This window comes from Ambystoma mexicanum, chromosome 13 (assembly GCF_040938575.1).
Source record: "Ambystoma mexicanum isolate Mex_15411 chromosome 13, UKY_AmexF1_1, whole genome shotgun sequence".
NCBI classification, from domain to species: domain Eukaryota; kingdom Metazoa; phylum Chordata; class Amphibia; order Caudata; family Ambystomatidae; genus Ambystoma; species Ambystoma mexicanum.
The window spans coordinates 230,341,611-230,365,996 of NC_090938.1; positions in this window are offsets into that span (position 1 = coordinate 230,341,611).

Here is a 24,386-nt window from a genome sequence, read left to right on the forward strand (position 1 = left end):
GATCAGACAGTTCTCCGTTCTCAAAAAGGAGCGACATGCTGTAATCAGTTTACAAGTATAGGATGACGCTGAGACAACTGAGTTGTTTTTTCGATTGAGGGACAGAGTGGAATCTAGATATATTCCAAGTGTTTTAGTGACGTAAGAGACTTTGATATCGTTCCCGTCAATAATGAAGCATTTGTATTTGGGGTCAAGTTGAGTGAGTTTGTAGTGAGAGCCAAGAATGATTTTACTCCGTGTTTTCATCATTAAGGCAAAGCCCAGTGATGTGCCATCCAGGCCTGGATGACAATGCAAACTGCATTGAGTGCTTTGGCATCTGTTACAAAGTCGCCAGTGATAGGGATGAGCATCTGGGTGTCATCCGCATAATTAGTGTAGGAGACACCCAGATAGTCAAGTATATCAAAGAGCGGTTTAGTAAACACATTGTAAAGTGTGGGAGATACACAAGATCCTTGTGGGACTCCGCACGGGACGTGGGCAGGCTCAGCTGCGGCTAGGGAAGAGAAGACCCTCATGGTTCTGTTTGCCAGGAAAGAGCTGATCCAAGATGTGGCTGCGTTAGAGAAGTGGGCCACAATCTTGAGGTGGTGGCGGAGGATTTGATGAGAGATCAAGGAGGAGCAGGAGCGCCTGTTTGCCCTTGTCTTTCAGATCCTCGATTTGGGTTTTCAAATCAATTAAGGCTGTCTCCGTACCGTGTCTGGGACGGAAGCCGGATTGTCTAAGCCCTAATAGATTGTTGGTTTAAAGGTAGTCCTGGATTTGGAGATAGGCCGCTCGATCCAGAATTTTAAGAAGGTATGGCACCGTGGTGATGGGCCTGTAGTTAGAGGGATTACTGGGATCGAGATTAGGTTTTTTGATTAAAGGGATGACCCAGGCATCCTTAAGGTTGTCAGGTACAGTGGCCGATTTAAAGGAGGCATTAAATAATGAGGTAATGAATGGGGCAAGATCATGTGCAGCTTCCTTTATGACCGGTGCAGGGCAGGCGTCACCTTGGCAATTGGAAGGCTTGAGCTTTGTTATGATATTTTCAACTTCCTTGATGGTAAGGGGTGAGAAGCTGAAAGGTTTGAAGGAGTGTTTAGGAGAAGGGGTTTTGTAAGACGGGGGGTTAACAGTTGAGTCAGAGAGGTGGCTTTTTTTAGTATTATTTTGGCTTGGAGCATGGCAATTTTGTCAAGCAGTGCCTTTTGAATGTTGGAGCACCACTCAGTGTCAGGGGTGCACGTGTCAAGCGGGGCAACTGGAGACTCAAGTTCCTTGAGGATCTTGAAAAGTTCCTTGGTGTTTGATTGGGCTTGAATGATCCTTTTGTTGTTCACTTCCTTTTTTGCAGCTAGGATGGCTTCTTTGCAGGTAAGGGAGGCTGAGGTAAGGTTATTTTCGTTGACTAGAGAAGGTGAGCTTTTCCAGGGAGCCTCAGCTTTTCTTTTTTCTTTACGCAGGTTGCGTAAGTGCGGGGTAAACCAGGAGTTAAGGTGGAGCCGCGGTTTTTGTTTGCGCAATTTGAGGGGGGCAATGGTGTTGAGGGCTTTTAGCATGGCGCGGTTGTAGGCGTCTACTAGCACTGTGGGGTCCGAGTTCAGTAGAGGGAGGATAAGTGGGAGTAATTTCTCAACCGTAATATCCTTTTTGTTGCAAGTGGAAGTGGGAGGGGCAAGGTTGGGTTTAGCTGTGGGTGGACTGGAATTAATGGAGAATGATATTTTGTGGTGATAGGACCATGCGCAGGGAGACACAGAGGTAACATTAAGTGCACAGTTCAAGTCAGAAACCCAGTCAAGAGTGCGACCCTTGATATGGGTGGGCTCATTGACATGTTGGGTGAGACTGAAGTCGGCCAGGACACTTTCTAAGTCAATGGCTTTGGCGTCATTCGTATCTTGGTAGCCTAGATTGAGGTCTCCCAATATAATGATTTGAGAGTTGGGCTTAGTGCTGGTAGCTAGGATAGATGTCCTCTACAAATGAAGAGGTAGGGCCAGGGGGCCTGTAGATGAGATGTACGGTGGCCGTATGATTGGGTGAGATCAGGAATTTAATAGACAGAAGTTCTGCTTAAGCAAGCTCTTAAATATGAAGGCTAATCCTCCCCCCTTAGTTTGGTTGGTGTCCCTGTCACACCTGATAATGGCATAGTTGTCAGGGATGACCAGGGTCAGAGTAGGGCCGGAGGCCGCATGCAGCCAGATTTCTGTGATTGCGAGAAAGTCGAGGTTTTCTGTGACAATGAAACTGCAATATCTAGGGCGTGCGCGAAGACGGAGCGTGCGTTGATGAGCGCGCCTTTGAGTTTAGAGGCAGTGATGGCATTATGAGCATGAAGGGAAGAGTCAATTTTAGGAGCCGAGTGGGCCATGGTTTTGTTATCGCTCGAGTTGGAGATTTTGTCGATCGTGGGATTGTTCAGGGATTGTTCAGGTGGTAGGACCAGTGATGACATCTGGAGGCTAATCTTTGGTTTCTAACAGATTAGGCACATGGTTGACTGGGTTGGTTGAGTGAGGTCGATATGGAGTGGTGAGGCAGTGGTTGACAATTGGCGGCGGTGTGTGCCTGAGCTGGAGAGGGGAGTGAACTCAGAACAGGATTTAATAAGCACATGTCAGGCACAGTGTGGTGTCTGGCGGGTGTAGCTATGTTGTTGGTTGTTGTGGATTGATGGTGAGGTAGGTGGCGCAGGTGCGAGCCGAGCCTAGAGTTTCTCATGAGAATGGGGCATGGTTGATTAGGGGTAGGTTTGGTGGCCAAGTGTAGTAGCCAGAGGGCCGGCACATTTAGATAAGGATTGGGACCTGTCATGATGAAAGCGAGAGGTAGTTCGGGAGATGTTGTAGTACTGGTTGTGGGAGAGGGCGAAGCGTGGAGCTGTGTGGTGATTGTGAGGAGCGGTGACCAGGTTAGGACCTGAAAGGTGAGCAATAAGTACGTGGCAAGATGTAGAGTGGACAGGGGTGCAAGCTTTGGTGCACTATCAAATGAGGATAAGTGGTGCGGGTGAGTATCAAAGGTGCAATGCATTTTAGAGGCTAAGTCCGAGGTAGTGTGAAGTAGATGTGGACCGAGAGTTATCTACCTAAACAACGGGTCAGTATGAGTTGGGCAGGAGAGTGCAGTAAGATGCAAGATAGGCTGGCAGGCAGGGTACAAATGCCGGCATAGAGAGACCAGTAGATGCGCAAAGAGTGGGCTATGCAGGATACGATTCAGATGACTTGTAGGACGCAATAAATACAGTTCAATTTGGCTGGCAGGGCATATGCAGCAGGTCTAGGGTGGCAACCGACCAATAGAGGCACAGTGACCAGGCTATGCAAGAAACAATTGAGATAGACTGGCAGGAATATATTCAGTAGGCAGAGATAGGCAATTGACCACTAGAGGCACAATAAGTAATTCAATTAGGCTGGCAGGGCACATATGCAGAAGGCCTAGCGTGGTATCTGACTAGTAGAAGCACAGTGACCAGGCTATGCAAGAAACAATTGAGATTGACTGGCAGGAATATATGCAGTAGGCAGAGAAAGGCAATTGACCTCTAGAGGCACAATAAGTAATTCAATTAGGCTGGCAGGGCACATATGCAGCAGGCCTAGAGTGGTATCCCACCAGTAGGAGTACGGTGACCAGGCTATGCAGTAAACATATCAAATTAACAAGCATGGAACATAAGCAAGCACAGAGAGTTAGCCAAACAGTCACGGCGTGAGCATGCTTTACAGAAATACAGCATGAGCTGTTAAGCGGGGCACATAATCCCAGATGGTGCTTACAGTTTGTAGATGCTGATAGCATATGCGAGGCATTGCGGGTAAAGGGTGAGTTAAAGACGTAAATCGGCATGGAGAGGTAGGAGCATTGGATGGTTAGATTTAGGTTTAGATAGGCATTTAATCAGCCCATTTGAAGTTCAATAAACACCCTTGAACTGTGATCACTTGTGTATGTCGTCACTGTTTATACCATGCCTTCCTTACATCCTTACATATGTGCTCTGGGCTCCCCAGCAGCTCAGGCTGCTCGCGCTGGGCTATGGAGGCTTCCAGGCGGCGGCCCTCAAAATGTCACCCCAAACAGAGACTAGTACTGTTTTGGTACTGTGGCCCGGTCTAAATCCATTTGATACAAATCCAAGATCCCATGGCAACTCTGTAATTGTGCGGTGATAATTTGTTTCTAGGATCTTAGAGGGACAAAGAAGACCAGCATTGGTTGGTAATTTGATAGCACCGCATGATCAACTGTTTTCTTTTTAAGTATATGGGCAAGATACCATTTTTTTAGATTGGTTTGACCTTGTCCTTGAACCAATGAGGCATTAATGAAGGTAGACATAAACCCACTCAATGCCAATGCATGCCGTTTAGCCAGGTAAACTGGGATAGGATCGTAGTTGAAGTTAGTGGATTTTAATCCAGAAATAAGATTAGGGACCACTTCTGGGCTGCCAGGAGAGAATGCAAAACAAGTTAATGTCTGATATATTATAGATTCTGCATCTACATCCAATATGGGAACATTCTGGTTAGCTGATTGGGAATCAATATTCAGCCGAATGATGTTAATTTTATCCATAAAAAAACATTCAACTCATTTGCCAACCTAGATGATGGGGAAAGATGAGTGGAGGTACATAGAGGGGAGGCTAACTGTCATGCACCCGGTTCCCTGGAGGCTCTGGAATAGGTTTCGATGGGGCCGCCATTAATGGTTCCATCACGTTTCTCTTAACGTGCTGGTAACGGTCTAGTCTTTTCTTTCTGCAATGTGGTGGCTGGGAGGTTCTTATTATGCTTCCTCCCAGCATTCCCTGCGTTGCAACCAACTTCACGGCTTTCGCGCTGTTGCTTTCGGTTTGCTTACGCTCCTTGTGTCTCTGCTTACCTTCCTTTTCTTACCCTTCCCGTTTCCTGCCGCCCTGTCTCCGCTCCTTATCCCTGCTCCGTTCCGCCAAATGGATCTCCCGCTCCCGTCAATAAATTCTTGTGCTGATTCTGCTGCTTTCCTCCCATTGTGGACCTCATCCTGTTCTTTCCACACTTCCTGCCAAACGGAGTCTGTTTGTGTCTATCCTGCTACCAGACTGCTTGGAAACTTCAACTCCCAGCATCCACCAGAAGTGTCTTCACTGTTGGTCTTCTGATCCAGCCTCTTCAGGAACAACTGGCCCTAACTGTGACATCTACTCTTCGTGGGGTTTTTCCTGCCTTCGGCTTTTTCCCCATTGCGGTCGGTCTCGGTGACGGTGCCGCAGGGGCCACTGTCTTCCAGTGGCCATTGTGGCTTCCCACCGAGGCAGACCACCTCAGCAGAAGGACAGAGAAAGGTACGGGTACAGAACCAGACAAGACATCTACCGATCAGATTCCAGCAGTACAGGTGAGGAGTCGGAGGAGGGTAGTGGAGCTGAGGAAGTGGAACCAGTGTGTGATAGTCAGACTCCTGTGTCTGATAGTACCAAAGGTGTATGTTACACAAACTCATCAACTTTTTCGGAGTTGGTCCTGGCCTCCTTCCCTCTGAGGTTATGGATAAGGATTTTGCATGCTGTTGTATTCTGCCGAGACTGGACAATATTTCAGCTGTACAATACATCAACAAGATGGGGATCCCACTTTTTAGCGGAAATTGTGAAGTAATTCTGGCATTTTTGTCTGAACTGACAGATTGTGCTTCAGATGGAATATCTCTATGGCTTGCGCAATACTGTAGCTGATTGGAATTCCAGACGCCATCTCGACTCTAGCCATTGGAGGTTACACCCATCCGTGTTCCACAGAATAAATGTTCTGTTGTTCCACTACAGGTAGAAGTCCTTTATGTCTAAGCACAATTGTCAACTTCCAAGTTTCTTTAGTTGGAGGCCAGGCATCAAGGCAGTGGCTTGGGATGCCTTCCAGCCGAATTAGAAAGATTCAAGGGGCCTGCATTCTCCCTATTCCTTTTGATTCTGGGACTGATTTAGGATGTGAGGAGTAAGAGGTAATCAGTGGTTCAGTGACCCCTCTTTTGGCTGTCTCAGGCTTCGCACCATTCCTGATAGGAATCATGAGGGGCACCACCATGGAAATTTCCAGGTTTCCTTACATTCTTGTGGTCCTAGAGGCTATGCATACAACCTTGTCCTGCAGGGATCCCTCCAATAGTTGGTGTGATGGGCTTCAGGGGTTCCTGGTATGTCCAAGGGCTTTCAGCCACAGCTTCCTCTATTGTCAGGGAATCCAGAGCCTCCAGAACTACCAAAGGTAATCACACAGCTTGGGGAACATGAGTTCGCTGGTGTGAGGGGCGATCTTGGTATCCCTCTACAACATCCCTCGTACAGGTGGTGAATTTTCTATCTCATATATTTAAGCAAAGTAAAGCTTTTTGTACTCTAAATGCATTCAAAGCAGTAATTTCAGCAGGCCATTAGTTGGTGGATAGCTTGGCCTATGGGTCTCATTAATTGGTCTATCGTCTTCTTGAAGGGGTTAAAATTCTAAAAACTCCTGGACCTAAATATACTGCCCTTTTGGATAATTGTCACAGATAGCCTTAAGTATTTGCAGACTCTCAAGAAAGTTTAAAGGGTTTTATTAAGAATAAATTAAAATGTAGGGACTGTTTCTTGGAGCAATGTTGACATACAACTGTTTAAAGGCATCGGCTGGAATAGGGGTTTAGGGAAGTTGTGCTAGGGCCATCCATCTCTCTCTCTCACCCCCTATTGGATTCCCGTCCTATCCCAGGCGTGTGTAATAGCTACCGATTGGTAGCCCCTACTGTCTACTACTGACTTGGTCTAGCAATGAGTCCCTCAGACACTGGCTCTACACTAGCATTGGTTAGTTCTAGTGTGGGCTATTTGTGTGCTGTTTGCGCACTATAACCCCTCAATATTTTTTCTACTCTCCTCTTCCACCTATTCTCCTCCTCTGTCCAACTCTACCCACCTTCTCACCTTCTCTGCTCCCCACATCCTTCTCCTATGCCTCACTCTCCTACCCCCTATCACCATCCTCCAATATAACCACCTTCCTTCCAATCCACTCGCGCCTCTCCAATCTACTACTACTCTATCTTCTCAGCACTACTACTCTATCTTCTCCACACTACCATCAATCTCCCCACACTACTACTACTACTGCTCCTCTCACTGCTGTAAGTGATTTCAATCAGGCACACACCCAAGTCTCGCCCAGCATGTAGTGCGCAAAAGAAACCCTTATTTCTTTTTATCTATAGGTTCAATATTCTGAATGATATACCACTCATATCACACCCTCCTCAAAATACCCCGTAGGTTACACTGAACCAGGAATCAGGCTAGTTGTAAAGGTAATTATTTGTTTGTTTATTTAGAATTTAAAATCGCAATATATTTTTAATAGGTAACAACAATCATCAATGGGGTGACAGGAACAATGAATAATATCTTTAATGCACTAGTAATGAAGTAATGAACACAAAAACAATGCAGCAAAGAAAAGAATACTTCTGAGTTGGTTTGGAATAGATAGCACTATGGTAAGGGGTTCCCCTTGCAACACCCCTCAACCCACCAATAGGCAATTTAAATAGATGTGAGGAGAGACAGGTAGTCAGGAATAATGCAGACCAAACAGAATATCACTCCCACCTTCCCCCCTTAAACACAAGAGAAAAACGGATTTGACTTTTCAACTGTCAGAATGGCTTTGAAATTGGCTGAGCAAAAACATGAAATATGTTTAAAATGCTTAAATTATAAATTCCTACAGGAGCCGATTTGAACAGATGCAAGCAAACACAAACAATGATTTAATCAAAAGGAAACAGTTGGGATCTCAAAGGCCAAGTGGGAAATAATGTAAAGGTGATTCACACGTGTACAATTTTCAAAATGTCAATTCGCTGCAAACATTTACTTATGCGATTTTTGATATAACGGATCAGTCGCACTGTTTTTAGTGAGAGGTGTTTTTCAAAAATAAAGACACAAATTTGGACACGGACTTCAGTTTAGAATCAGAAAATATGGCTTATGCTTTCATTCAAGGCTAGAGCGTTCAGGCTAGGCAACCAAGTTGGGACGAAGTAAGCTCTGAGACTGATTCATGACTTCAGTAACAGATCCCCATCACCTTCCCAGGCGGCACCAGTCCAAACACTCAAAGTGGGATTTATGGATCAGAGTTACACAAATAAAGATGACTATGAAAATGGCGCTTTAGCAACTACACAGAATAAGATAGCACTAAAAATGTTGACACTGTTACTGGCTGGGAAAGTAGGGCTAGTTCAGAGATCAGAATGGAACAAGATAATGCAAGGTATACAATAGTTCTCTAGCGTCCTATTAAGACTCACAATCCACTGGGGCTTAAGATTTTTGGACAGTCACGGTTCTGGTCAATGGATTGGATCTATCAAGGAAAGACAGCACATCAGACGCGGGACTGGATCAGCTAGGCCGGTCACCGGAACTGCACAGGATCTGCCCTTCTTGGTTCTGGGTATTTCAAATCAGCGGGTTGGCGAGTTCATCAGGCAAGCATTATGGTAGCAAGCCAGATAGTTTCAGGATGCTAGTTTCAGAATGCTTTCTCACACCATAGCGCTTCACTGGGTTGTAAGAATTAGTTTGAGGATTGAGGCCTTGCTGAAAATGGTTCAGCTACTGCTTGGCCTGGTCCTTGGCATCTGGATCTGGAAGGATGTTGAATGCTGGATGTTGAATGCTCGATCAGTGCAGCGCTGGAATCAGAAGAGTGAGAGTCCCTATATGTTGTCAGCTGTCTCGATTTATCCTTTCAAATTACATTACAAGAATGGGTGTATGGGCCGGCTTAACTAAACTCGCCCCAGTGGACTGGTATTGGATCAGAGCCTCCTCTCTGCCTTGCATCTGAGTGATCGGCTCAAACACAGGTGATGTCAAGTTTATGGTTTAGTTTTTACAATCCTTAGAAACGTTCTCTAGCCACTAGTATCAAAATCGAAATTTGTCCTAAATACATATTTATACATGTGTAACCTCTAAGCAAATCACACACAAGGATTCCATATTGTATGTGGTATCCATTCATCAAAATCCCGCAACTGTGAGATCTTGTTTTGCCTTTCTGCGGCATTTTGTCCATTTCTCCATGAAAATATTTTTCAAACTTTCTCCAATATTCTACAAATGTGTGTTTATCATAGGGATGTGTGTGTAAAGTTTAACAATTCTAGCATACATACAGTTCCCATAAAATCACATATCTCGCCATTCCTGTTCAGAATATGCTACAGTTCCACCACATTTTAAAATGTAGTGCCAAAATTTAGACTAACAAATCTGCCCTTTTGATATTTTTCACCATTTCTGATAACAAGTTATGAGTCTCCAAAAATTGTTAATTACATGTTCTTAGCAGCAAATGGTCCGCCTTTTATCTCTCCCTGGAGCTCAAGGAGTAGCCCCCACCTTTGGGAACCTTCTGCAAGCCAAGTTTATGACCTCTTCACACTTCCATTTCCTGGCATGGAGAATCTGCCATTGTTCAGTCTCTGGCTGCAGACAAAAGTCTGTCCTACCCCACAATTATCATATGTCAGTGAGTATCTGCTGAGAGGAATCCCTTTGGGTGGAAAAACCTGTTTTTCAACTTCTGGCAGGCCCAGCCAGCCTAATTTATTCTTGATTTCTTGACTTAAAATCCAGCAGAAAACCAACTTGTTGCATCAAATGACATAAATAGATTACTTTCTTAGATTTAAACCTGTGGGATCAAAAACAACTGAAATATGTGTTTCTTTCAGCAACAATCCTTTTCTATTTGCTAATCAGGCAGACGTTTAGTTTAAATAACTTAAGTTTAATCAGGAGAGCACATTTGACAGGAACTGTCATTCACAGGCAATCCAGTTTTACTGAAAAATGTTTTGCTCTTAACCTTTCAGGACTTTGTTCATTCACAGTGCTTCATTAGGTTAAATGAATGTTAGCGCCAAGCAAGATTTTGAGTGTTGAAAGTGTTGTGTACAGGCATTTTGGAGTTTTAGCAGCAAAGTAAATGTCATTTACAGGCACATTCTGCAGTTTCACTTGCAAAGCGCTGCTGCTCCCTCTGCATTCTGTTAATTTGTCAGGGAGCCCACTGGCCCTTTTTCTGCAGTGTGTGCTCATTTCCACCACACATGCACCATGGGTGGCAGGTTGTGCAGCCATCTTTTTGTGTGTTGAAAACGCGGTTTTGGATGTTTTGGCGCGCACAAAAGTTTTGCCGCCATTCCACTGTTTCTTGCACCATAGATAGCAGAGTGAGGCCGCGTATTATAGCAGAGTGGGTCAATACATCCCACACTGCTACTCTGTCATCTCTTCACTTCCCTCTGATGTCTTCTGCACCTCTAGTGGTTGCCTCCACCCTTTGTCCGTTACTGTGTCCGTCCCACAGCTACTACTCCCTCTGCACTCTGGAATTCACAACTGTTTCTTGGGCAAGAGGTTGCACTTCCCCGGTGCTTGTATCTCATAACAGAGTCTCTCTGGCAGTCCAGGTTCCGACTTCACCCCCTTCAACTTCAGCTTTTTCCTGGCTTGTTCAAATAAATAGTAGTTCTGTTTGGCCTCATTCCATCCCATCAGTGCTCGGTCTGATAACCCAGACTAGATTTGTTTCTTTTTATCAGTCTCTGCCATCTCATAAGACCTCATCTTGGCCTTCCCGTCCTCCTCTTCGTCAGCCTGCCGGAGGAGGAATGTTAGAATCCTGTCTTTATGCGTAGAAGGTACGGTTTTGGCCGATAAATCACACCTGCTGGCAAAGCTGACTTGGGTCTGTTGGGTAAGAAATGGCTTCCCCACATTCTTCAGGTGGGGGTCACCCGGATGGTTTGTGCTGAACCGATAGCAGGTTTTGGTGCATTGTGTGTGAAACCTGAAGGTGTCTCCCTGACAAGTCCCCGGGAGTCTGTCATTCAGGTGGCCAGGACACGGCCATTGCTATTGGATGCAGGTCCTGGGGTGCACCAGTGAGGGAGGATCACCTAGATGGGGGGTCCTTGGGGAGTAGAAGCGGGACACCGACGGGTGAGACAGGATATCCCCTTGTCATCACAACTTTTCCCCAACCACCGACAAAGGATCTACAAACACTCTACCCCCCTTTTTCCCATGCGAACACTTTCACATATTACGAAGGACGACGGACTAACACTCAAGCCATTTACTTGACATGTCCCAACACCAGGATCAGGCAAAGTCAGGCACTTGATGAGAACCGCACACACATGACGGCCCTTTCCCTTCCCCACAGGGATAAAAGGTGCAGCACAAGAGCACAATACGAGCAAGGCAGACCGCACAATGTGAGAGCTAACTCAGCACGGCAGTTCAAGAGGAGGAGAAAGATGGCACATACCGAGAGGGTGACAATGAGAGAAGAGACCGTGCCCTTTCTAACCAAGGCCTATAAGACCTCCGCAGAAGGAATCGTAAGATCGCAAAAGGTTTATGGTCATTCCATCTATAACCATTGCATTTAATGCCATTCCATCAAAATGTTTCCATCTAAAACTTTTCCATTTAATGCATTTTTTTCATTTTTTTTTTGTTTCATTTTTTGGGGGGGTTCGCCCCCAAACCCCTGTTTTTTACCCTTTAAAATGCACCTGAACAAAAATTAACCCTTTACCCCCCAAAAACATGCATTAGATGGACATTTTTTAGATGGAAACATTTTGATGGAATGGTATTAGATGGAATGGGTTTAGATGAATTGACTAGATACCCCGCAAACAATACCCAGCGTGTGTTGCAGCAGATGTCAATGTTACACGAGACCCTCCTCTTCTGATAAGCAAGCTTGGGAGAGACGCTTGTCTCCGTGGTACCAACCTTGACTCCGGGAAGAAAGAAAGCCAAGCGCTTCATCACATCGGTGAGTTGAGGGGAAAGTCGACAAGAAAGCGAACTGTGTTGAATGAAAAGTAGCAAACGGCTAATTGAACTGTGAACCATTAAAAGAGCTAGTGATAAGAAAAGGGGGAAAACCAGTGACAGAGGAGTCCGGCACCACATGGGTGCTCACTGAGGAAGCTCTGGGCAATTACCCGATTGTGAAACTACTATAACCAAAAGGCCTTAGGAAATGCAAGAAAGGGATGAAAGTGGTCATACAGTGGTCTTGTAAAATCCTCTATACAGTCGAAAGTCTTTGACCGACAGATGATTGTGAAGCTAAGGGAAGTGAATCCCGCATCGTAAGAGTTGAATGAGAAAGGCACGATTTACAAGATTGGAAGATTGAACCCAAAAAAGGGATGTCGATAAAAGAGGGCGAAGTCTAAAGTCCCGAAATACAGTGTGTTGACAAGAATGAACCCGGCCGAGGGATGTCCACAGTGAACTGTTTAAAAAGACATTAAGATTTGTGAATGATACAAAGAAGACTGTGTTTAAAGCCATAGTGAACCCGGCGAAGGGAGGCTAACAATTGAGAAGTGCTGAGCCCGGAAGAGGGTGACCCGGGGGTGGAAAAGGCATCACTCAACGTGCAAACAGAGAAAAACCATTTGTTAATAATTTCAAATACACCAGGCCCACGGCAGCAAGAGCTTTTTGTAGAAAAGAGACTTAACCACCAAAAGCCCTGATTGCTGAGAGCAGAACTGTTAGTTTGTGCTGGGAAAGCTTTAGCGTGTGCTGTGCTCCAAAGTCCTACCTTATCCCGTGCTGAAAACATGGGGAAGGGAGACCACAAGTACTGCATTGTGACTTATTATTTGTGAACACTTCCTTCTTTCTTAAGAACAATATCCCACACTTCTTTTTGTATTTAGCGTAAGGATTAGCAATAGGTTTTTTAGTATAGGCCCTTTTTTATTTGACAAGACGCCACTAGAACTGCCTTATTATTATTTGATGGTCGTAGCTTGCTCCCATCTAAGAGTTAGGTTTAGATTAGGCTTTTTTCCAACCTACCGATACAGTTTAATAAACACCCTTGTACTGTGATCACTTGTGTCTGTCTTTACTGTTGCCACCATGAGTTCCTTACAGTTGGCAGCGTTGTCTTTTTTACTCAGCTGGTTTTGGGTCTTATTGGATAAACCATATCCTCGAACTCCATCACATGACTAATATATTCTCCCACACTAGTTGGGCAATGGGTTGGTATGCTTTGATAACATGTGTGAGCTTCCCCAGGTTGAAAAGATTGCTCTTAATTTCCCATCGATTAACCCAGTCAATGAATCCTGCCCCTAGTGCAGCAAATACTTATATGACAGGCCTGACCTTGGGGCAGTCCTTCTAAACATTCCTGAGGGAACTACCACTCTGAGACCTATTTTGACTAGTGCCTTCCCCTGTGGTGGGATAACCACATCCTCATCTTCATATAGATCAAAGCCGGCTGGATTGGGTGTAACCCTGGTTGGCAATAGGGGGATTTTAGTGAGATGGACTACCCTCAACATTGTGAAGACATCATGAAGTAAGACAAAGACATCATGAAGTAAGACAAAGACAACAGATTCAAAGTTCAAAATAAAATGTTTTATTAACTCAAATGCCAGGATGGTTGAAGGTCCCATGCTAAGGTGGAATTTCCCTACCTGAACAAAACTAAGGAAAGACTGAGTCAGAGTTCAATTTGAAAGTATGTCTGTGTCCAAAACCTATCCTTGCCCTCACAACTAAAGCTAAACAATGTGTAGGAATTACAACAAGGAACTCATGGTGGCAACAGTAATGACAGACACAAGTGATCACAGTTCAAGTGTGATATGATATGATATGATATGGCATTTGTAACGCGCCTATACACAGGTGTTTCAAGGCGCGACGAGGCAGGGAGGGGAGGAACAAGGGGAGACAGACAACGATCCTACTAGGCCAGGTGTCATTCAGATCGCGCAAGTGCAGGGGTGGGGGAGGGGGAAAAGTGCAAGGGGAAGGGGAGGGGGGAAGTGCAGTACAAGGTAGGTGGCGTAAAGTAATAAATAAATAGGGCCAGCTGGTGGCAAGTGCAAGGTAAGTGCAGAACAAGTGCTGGAAAAGGGGGGGGGCTGTAGGGATACAGAGACAGTCCCGCAGTGCAGAGGGGTTCCAGGGCATCAGTGCAAGTGGAGAGTGACTGGGCCCAGGACCGAGGCTGTTAAGAGTGGTCCAGTTGCAGAATCAGTGCAGTTTCAGTGAAGAATATTAGATGTTCAGCAGGGGAGAGGGAGAGAGAAAGCAGAAGCAAAGAGGAAGGTTTTGAGGTGCTTCTGAAACCGGAGATGGTTCTCCTCAAGTTTCAGGGAGGCAGGAAGGCTGTTCCAGAGGGAGGCCCCTGCCGCGGAGAGAGATCTACCCCCAGCTCGTTGCTTCGAGAAGCGGCTGACCCTGAGGGAGTTGGAGGCGGATGAGCGAAGGGCTCGGGAAGGAAGATATTTGGGAAGAGAGAGTTGAAGGTATTTAGGACCCAGGCCCCAGAAGGCCTTGTGGACAATGCAGAGGGTTTTGAACTTTATCCTCGCAGCCACTGGGAGCCAGTGTAGAGATTTCAGTCCTGGAGAGATACGGTCCCTGGGCTTGAGGCCAAGGACAAGTCTCGCAGTTCTGTTCTGGATGAGTTGCAGAGGGCGGAGAGTGGAGGCAGGCAGATTAAGATAGAGGCTGTTACAGTAATCCAGCTTCGAGAGAACCAGGGCTCGGGAGACAGTGAGCTTCTGGGGGAAGGAGAGGAAGGGAAGAATACCTCTGAGGAGGTGCAGCTGTTAGTGTGACTTCTTAGCGACGTCAGAAATATGAGGAGAGAAGGAGTGTGTGGAGTCGAAGATGACCCCAAGGTTTTTTGCATTGCAGGTAGGAGCAGGGAGGGGGCCAAGGGAGGCAGGCCAGAGAGCTGCAGGGAAGGAGGGAGTGGGTGTACCGATGAGTAGAATCTCAGTCTTACTGGCATTAAGGCAGAGGTCATTGGCGGCACACCATTCCTGGATAGCAGACAGACAGTCAGAGATGAGGGAAGGAGAGGGGGAGGCTGAGGGTAGCCTGAAAATGAGCTGGGTATCGTCCGCATAGCACTGGAAATTAGGGCAGAGAGCGGCGATGCGGTGGGCAAGGAGTGCCAGATACTGGTTGAACAGCCAGGGAGAAAGATTAGATCCTTGGGGGACACCACAGGTGGAGAAAAAGATGTCGGAGAGGAAGGACCCCAGTTGGACCTGGGAGGGTCGATTTGAAAGGAAAGAGGTCAGCCACGCCAGAGCTTGACCAGTGATACCAAGGTTTTCACGGAGACGGTTGAGCAGGATGGCATGGTTGACAGTGTCAAAGGCAGAGGAGAGATCGAGCAGAATGAGAACACACGGAGTGTTGGAATCGAGGTTCAAGAGCAGGTCTTCACGGATGTTCAGGAGAGCAGTTTCCGTGCTTCTGGCAGCTCTGAAACCAGATTGATGGTCATGAAGACTACCAACAGATTCAGCATGGAGGTTAAGCTGGGAGATGGCCAGTTTCTCCAGGAGCTTGCCCAGGAAGGGAGTGATGGAGATAGGGCGATAGTTAGCCAGGCAGGAGGGGTCGGAAGAGGGTTTCTTGAGAAGAGGGTGCACAAGGGAGTGCTTGAGGGGGGAAGGGAAGACTCCAGAGGCGAAGGAGTGGTTGCAAAAGTCAGCCAGGGCAGGAGCCAGGGAGTCGATGTGGTCCTTGATAGTTTTGGAGGAACAGGGGTGAACCTGTTTAGACGAGACTTTCATAGATCGGACTTGTCTGGAAACCTCGTCAGCAGAGAAAAGTGGAAAGGCAGAGAAAGAGGGAGGAGGGGTGACTGCAGAAGGGCCAGAGGAAGAGCCGGGAAGGGAGGGAGGGAGGTGAGAGGAGGAGAGCGAGGACAGGATGTCCTGAGTTTTAGAGATGAAGTGAGAGGCCAATGCAGTGCAGAGGGCCTGGGAGGGGACAGGAGAGGTAGAGACTGCAACAGGGTTGGCCAGCTCCTTGCAGATTTTAAAGAGTTCGGCAGAGTTGTTAGATGCCGCAGAGATGCGGGCTTGGATAAGGGCTCTCTTCTTGGTGAGAACGGAGAGTCGGTACTGCCTTTGGAGCAGGCGGCAGGCCAGTTTGTCAGAGGATGAACATGAAGCACGCCATTTCCTCTCTGCAACCCTGCACTTGCGTTTTAGGGTGGCGAGATCCGAGTCATACCAGGAGTTACATTTGGCTTTGGGCTTCAGGCGGATTCTCATGACGGGGGCAAGGATATCAAGAGTAACAGATATAGCAGAGTGGAGCATGGAGAGGGCTGTGTCAGGGTGGGAGTCAGCCGAAGGGGCAGGGGGGGGGGCGAGAAGGTAGCAGCGAAAGCCTCAACTGACACACGCTTCATGGGTCGGATGACCGAGAAGGTGGGTGGCAGTGAAGAGGGTGGCTTTGCCTGTGGGGTAGGGAGGGTGAGGTGGGAGGATAGGAGAAAGTGATCACTCCAGGAGAGAGGAGTGGAGAGAGGGACGGAGAGGGGAAGGTCAGAAGAGATCAGAGCATCAAGAGTGTGCCCAGCAGAGTGAGTAGGCCCAGACGGGAGAATAGAGAGTGAGAGAGAGTCGCAGAGGTCACGAAAGAGAGCAGTGGGGGGACTGGAGGCATCAAGGTGGATGTTGAAGTCGCCCAGAAAGAGGAGTTGAGTGGTTGAGGACAGGAGTGAGGAGGAGAGGTCAGCCCACTCAGAGAGGAAGGAGGAAATTTGACCAGGTGGCCGATAGATAGTAGCCACGGTAAGGGAATGGCTAGGAGAGAGAGAGAGTCGGCAGACAAGACATTCAAAAGAGGAGTAGGTCTGCGTAGGAGTGACAGTGGCAGGAATCCACTCAGGGAAGATAAGGGCAACACCTGTTCATTAAACTGTATGCAAGCGTCAGAAAAACATCTAATCTAAACCTAAATCTAAGATGGGAGCAAGCCACGACATCAAACAAAAATAAGGCAGTCCTAGTGGCGCCTTGTCAAATAAAAAGGGCCTACACAAAAAATTCCACACCACTAAGTTACAAAAAGAGTGTGGGATAATGTTCACAAGAAAAAGAAAAGTGTTCTCAAAAATGAGAAGTCAGAATGGTATGGCGAGGTCTCCCTTCCCCACGTTTTTAGCACAGGAAAAGGCAGGAATCCTGAGCACAGCACACTCCTGGTCCATTCCAGCACAAGTTTCACAATTCCAGTTCAAGGATACCAGAACCTTTAGGGTCTAAGTCTCTTTTCTCAAAGTCTCTTGCCTTAGAACCTGCTGGATCAAAACAACAAACAAACAAACTTTTCTTCAGTGATCTTCCACCTCGGGTGATTGCTCTTCGCCCCTAGAACCTCCCTCCGTCAGGTTCGGATCCTCCTTGCAAAATGGGCTTCCCTCCATCGGATTCACTATGGCCTTTCAAATACAACTCGTAACATTTAGGAGCCTTAATGTCTTTTTAAACAATCCTCGATCAGGTTCACTCTTGTCGACACAATGTTCCCGGGTGTATTACTCTTCACCCCAACTCGCAGGCGTCCCTCAGCCGGGTTCACGTTTGCCAAATATACACTTCACTCTGCTTTACCCCAACGCGGGATTCACTCTCAGTAGGTTTCCCCTTGCCATCCCATCGTCGGGTTCACATAGGCATCTCTAACACAGTTCATGAATTTCTAACACAGTTCATGATTTTCTAACCCGGTTCATGATTTGCTCATTTTCATCAGAAAGCGTGGGTTCCCTTCTAGCTTTCTTTCGGCATCCCTCTGTCGGGTTCGCACTTGCCTTATTCGACAGTTCACAGCCTTATCAGAAAGTGGGCTTCCCTTCCCTTAGCTTACTTTTGGTAATGAGCCAGAGACTTTCAATTGTACAAGGGATTTGATGTGACCCTTGTAGGACCACTCTGACATCGCACGCTGCCCTATCCTAGGGCCTTCTGGTACTTGCAGTTTCAACACACAAGGGGCCAGTGAGAATTCTTCAAATGAGCACTCTTGTGGTGCATGACCACTCTGCAGCTAGCCCTTCTCTGAGCTTTCACAAAAGTTTAAACACACACAAGTTCTTTGTTGCCAAGTTCTTGCGTTCATATAATGTCGCCACTTGCAACCTTGGGCTCACCACACGTCGGTTTGATATCAGCTTCCTACACCTCATCGATTGTGCTGAGTCTGTTGGCTTGTCTTGACTCTGGAGTCAAGGACGGTACCACGGTAGCCACCATGCCTCCCCGCCTGTGTTTTCAACATGGGAGGCCCACGTGCACTGTTGTCATCAGTAACTCCACACGTTAGCTGTAACACCCAATGTTATGACTTCCCTTCCGGAGGCTTTGCAGGTCTGAGTTGAAAACAGCATGGGCAGCCCCTCCTTCGTTGTCCTTCCAGGTCTTGCCACCTTTCTCCTCTGTTTGAACTGCCAGCTCGGTATAGCTGTGTCCTTTTGTGTTCGGCCTTGCTCGTAGTGTGCTCTCGAGCTCCACCTTTTATCCCTGTGAGGAAGGTAAAGGGCCGTTAGGTATGCATGGTTATTGTCAATTGCCTGACTCTGCCTGACCCGTGTGTTGGGACATGTCAGGTGAACGGTTTTGGTGTTAACCCGTTGTCTGTCACAGAGTGAGAAAGTGTTTGTGTCAGAAAAAGGGGGAGTTAGAGTTTCTAAATATCCTGCTGGGCAGGATGAGGAAAACGGGGCATGAGAAATGATCTCCCTCGTCCTAGGGGTTGTGTTGAATTCAGAAGGGTAGGTTATGTAGGGTTTGTGAACTGAATAGGAGGGATTGTGGGAGCTATAGTGTTTTGTCACAATCGAATGGGAGTTCGGAAAACGATTATCAGAGGGACGGGGAGAAGAATGATTGGGAGTTCTCTGGTAGGTAACCGGAAAGTAGGGACTCTGGGAGATGTAGTTCCCCACGATAGCGCTGTTCAGATTCCCACTTGGTTTCACAGACAAGGAAGGGTTGTTGGATTCTGATAAGGAAGAATGACTTTGGGGCACAGGGTTAACTTTGGCATAGCCTATAAAGGCCTTTAGGACTTCGTCCTCCTCCCTGGTGTAATGCTGCACCTCACCTGGGGCATTTTCCCGAGCGTAACCCCGGGTTCCCCCATCCAGGTGATCCTCCCTCGCTCGTCCGCCCCCAGGGTTGGGATCTGAGAGCGCCAGCCTTTCCCTGGCAACGTGAATATGGGATTCTCTAGGTCAGCTCAGGAGAAGACCCTCAGGTTTCTCACAGGATGTCAACAATAAAAGAAATGGTGATCAACACAAAGTTCTAAGCTTCTTCCAGCTCCTAGCTTCCTTTTCAGCTTTACTTCCCCAAGTTCATGAAAGTTCCACAAAAGTCTCCGGATTATCGTTCTCTAGTTCAAAACAGTTCCACAACTCACAGTTCCAAAGAAAAAAGTCTTGAGGCTCCGTCCTCAAGACAGCATTAAAGTTCATCAAGTCTCAGGACTCCCTTCCCCAAGACTTCACTTGCCAACTTATACTTGGTCTCAATCTTTCAATGTTCAAAAGCAACTCCAAATCAACTTAAAGGAATAGTGCGCTCAGAAATGTTATTTTCCAGAGCGTTCGGGCATGTGATTTTATGCAAACTGTGATCGATCATAAAAACATTTCCTATGCACCTTACCTTAGTTTTTCTTACTTTTACACATGCAAAATCAATGAGCGGGGCACAGCCATCTTGTGCTAATCTTATTCGTTGATCGATCGCATTAAGTTCGAGTGCCCCTGCGGCACTAAATCATATAACCCGCCCCTGAAGTTGATATCACTATTCCTAGCGATATTCTCCACCTACTTTCATGACGTTAGTGGGCAGCATAGCCAAACGTGCCCAGTCATCATCTACGTTTTAACGTCAGTTGACGCAGTACCCGGAAATTCAACAATCGCATCCTCTCACAGCACAGTGCGTCCCAAATCGGAATATAAAACACTATTTTTAAAGGAAACATCAATACTCTGCAATTTATAATGTTCTTTTATTTCACAACCAACGCTCCGAGAACATCTGCAGATTTCCATTTAACACCAATTTTTGAATCTCCTAGGGTTACAGCATCAAAACTTTATCATGAGGCACACAGTGTTCCTTTCGGGAGAAGATACACATTCGACGCACCTCGATTCGCAAGTCTTCGGCATCAGCTTCTTGCTAGACCACCGTAGACGGTGACAAGTTGCTCCTTGTAGCTGGTACCGCCAAAGGGCATATCGGTCCCAGGCGATCGTCCCACATCAGCGTAATAGACATCCATCCATTTAGGCGCATGTGCCACTGCTGGTTGAAGAAACTGTCACTCGGCATCTGGAAACGATGACATTCGCAGAAAGGAAGAATATATCTGTGTAGAAAACAGAATAAAAATATATTTCAGTAGCCGTTCTTTATTGAAATGTATCCATTTACCGTTTAATTCTCCGCTGGGTGAAACATAATAACCAACACAAACCACAAACAATGTAACCACACAGAAAACATTGGGGAAAGTTTGAGTCTATGATGTGATTGAGAGGTTAGTGCTGTGGAGTATGTTTAGCTCCCAATGGGATGCAGAAGCTGACAGAAAAATTCAAAAAACACATAGATGGCATTATAACTGAATATTAGCAACAAACTTGGGGTTGTTGGAGCCTGGGGGAACCCAGACGTGGACTCCATGCTCATTGTGATCAGAGAGGCAGAGCTCCACCTAACTGATGAGGCACAACAAGACTGAAACACTTGTATGGGGTTGCTGTAGTTACTCTAGTTGAGAAGGGAATTGCCATATCATTTCGGTGCAGGACTTCCCATGTGCCCGGGATAAAGACAAATATGCAACTGGATATTTCCCATCTGTGAAAGGTACCTTGATCTAAAGGCGATGGCTGCGGACACTCAAAGTATCAAAAAAAACACAACAGTTTATCTTGCCATGTTCTTCCTAGAAAGGGGCGCCTGCTACCCAATAATAGAACGTTGATAGCACACACTGATATGCCATGGGACGAAGTGGTTTAGATATCACTAGCCTGCATACAGGTTGTGTTTGCATGTCGTGACAATATGCCCCAACCATCAACCCATCGCAATATAAGCAAGCAATAACGGTCAGAAAATGAAACCTTTACTCGTTCGTCTACAAACTCGGCTTTAGTCAAACTTACATGATATTTGGTATTTCCATTCTCTCGGCGTAATGCAGAGTATCCGCTCAGAACAACGGTTTTCATAGAATGAAAATAAATGTTCCAATCTCATGTTTAAAAACAGTGAACCTTATCCTTTTTCGTGTATTCCACAACTTCCATCATTCAATCCATAGTGAATCCTCCCTTTCTTCCAAGGTCGAACAACAATTAAACCTTCTAAAGAGCCTGTATGGTAAATTTTGTTTTTGTGAAGGAAAGCCTCAAATCAAAAACATACTTTACAAGATGCATCGGTGTGAGCTACTGACAAGTTACATCACACGAAGTGACCTTCACTCCATGGGAGCGATTAGCCCGCCGACCGACCAACGTGGCATTTGAAATATCCTTGAAAAATAAATGAATTGTTTGCTGGCATCCACCAATGCTGCGCTATCTTGAAAACCTTTTTAGCCATCAATAGTTTTGGAAAACAGTTTTGGAAAACAGGTAACGATGAACCCATTTTCAAATAGGCCCAATGACATTTTTCTACTAGGCCTGAAAATCCATCTCTTTGTACAAATGCAACTCTCCCATCCCCAGCGGCTAGCTCAGGCAGCCCACCCCATGTCTGCGTGCGCCCTGTTCTCACAGAGAAATGTGCTCTGCGAACGTGAGACACTGACAAGTCATAAATCCAAGTGCCAATTAATCTCCACTGAACTTCCTGTGTACTAACAACCTACACTCCGCCAGGCCTGAGCTGACCAGCTCAAATCCTGCAGTTCCTTTCAATGCTGATATCCATCTGATTCTCCCGTGCCCTGATCAGTCAAGGACCCACAGAGCAGAGCGAAAGCGGGAGGGGGCAAAACACAGTTACACTATGGCCACCTATGTCGAGCTTTACAAACACCAAGCAACCACAGACAGGCATGTTATCATTTGAGATATAAAGTAATGAATCATAAACCGGATTAAATGTGCATAATTAAATACTTCTTAATACTTTTAATAGCTCTGAAATTCGAGTTAAATAGCATTTCATTGTTCATGTATGAACACCGCTGCAAATCTTTTATACCGGGAAGTCAACTGTTCAACGAGATCCGCTTTAGGTGGACAGTGCACGTTTGCAATGTTTTGTGGCAATGTATGTGTCCTAGGAACAAAATCAGGATTGATTCCATGAGTATGCAAGTCCAACATAGTCAAAGTGAGATCTTTCACAATATCGAATTCCATTTCCTGGTATATTGGCTTGGCCACCCATTTTTTGCTCTGTTTTGCAAAGGCCATTGTGTAACAAAGCATCCCAAAGTTTCCTGCAGTTCTCGATTGTTCTCTCCCTATGTTATCGTTATGCGCTAATATCGCTAGTAATGTTCGAGCTTGCATACCGTCTATGTCGAAATGCAACCCTTTGGATCTGTACTTTAGGCACATCCTCCAAATCTCCAGTGTGACAGAATTCTGTGAGTCCCTTTAAGTCTCTTGAAAGAGTTTTATCAAACACAATCTTCTCAAGAGCTTTGTGTGGAGGTGAAGATGGAACCAACCACTTCTTCTTGCGTTGCTGCTCCTCCAATAAAGGTCCATGTGCACATTGGTGAAAATGTTGCTATTCTGTCCATGAGTGAACGTTGTAATAGTGGTACATTAATGAGCGCCATTTTTCAAGTAGAATTTCCACAGACCCATCACAAGTTTTGGAGCTCCACCAAAGATGGTTGCTGAAAGACTGAGACCACTATAAACTATTTTCCGAACCCTTTTTCTTACCAGCAGCTGTGATTTTTTGATATTGAAACATGTCTGTCTGTGGCTATGAGGTCTATTTGCATTCCCCTCGATTGAAGATGTTCCAGGGATTTTATGAAACCATGTTTCTCCATGGCCACAGAGGATTTACATTGGGACACCTGCACAATCTCCAAACTCATAATTTTTTTTGTTTCCATGTCTTGAAAGTGGTATGTGCAGTGCTTTGGTGAAAATCTGGGGCTGTCACACTGTCCGTCGCCAGCTAGCCTGACGTTTGCCTGAGAATGTGCTTTCAATTGACATTTGTTCAATTTTCCAAGCTTCACTAATAGCGGGAATAAGAATTCTCTTCTATTTGTAGTAGTGTGTTTTAACAAGGAACTGAACTCCACAAATTGACAGAAACTTGACAATTTACTAAAAGTGGGTCCACTGAAAAGTAAAGCTGCTGAACATAGTAGATTTCCAGCTGACACTTTCCCCAGCATCGATTGAGCGGACCATGTACCTGTATCATGCAGGTGGACACAGGTCACTTGGATTTTCAGGTTAGTACCTTGTAATACACGAGTCACATTCACCAATGGCTGCCCACATATTTTCCCCCTCACTGGATGGACACATTTTTAGCATCAGTATAATCTCTACCAGGCAGCTGTTGAATACAATGTATTTCTGCTCCTTTATTAGCCAATCGTCCTGCATGATTGTGGTTTGTGACTCAACTGTGGTCGACAAATTGGCCAAACTAGACAAACTATAGTCGAGATCTTTGGCAAGTTCCTTGCTCAATTGCGTAGAAGCTTCAGTCTCTGTTAGTTCAGCTTGTGTTATTTGCACACCAATTGGAGAAACCATCAATGTCGATTGTTTATTGTGTGGACCTTTTTTTGGCGGTGTAGATTGTGTCAAGTGGTCTGCAAATAATTCCAATGGATCTTCATTATATTCAGTTTCATATTGTAGAGTTCTCACATTGGAGCAATGGTCCAAGAACACTTTGCTTGCTTCGCCGGTCACATTGCACTCAGCATCAGGCCATTGGGCATAAGCATCACGAGTCTGCTTTTTGAATAGACCACGCTGCACCTCAAATAGTAGTTGCCCCATGGTGAAATCTGTTGGGCAAGCAACATCTTTGGTTTTGTTTGTCTGTGTCTTTATACTTCTTTTCCTTCTGGGCCTCTAGGAGATGGGTTGTAAAAACATGTTAAATGTATAGCACACATACAGTAGATAGCACTTTAAATACAAAAACATGTTATGAAGAAAACGCCAGCCCAAAACACTTCTAGAATACCAAATTGTTTGGCAGTTACCCTTGTTTTCTTGATTTTCTGTGAAACCGTGGTCTTCTCTGTAACAACCGCACCAGCAATCTGATCCACCACCTCTGATCCATGTGCCTCCTCTTCTAATTCCACACCATATGGTACTATATATATCGAGATCAGAACACTTGAAACATTACACAATGGTAAAATCATTGAGATGAATGAACATTACACTACTGGGTACATTCGTTCGAAATAG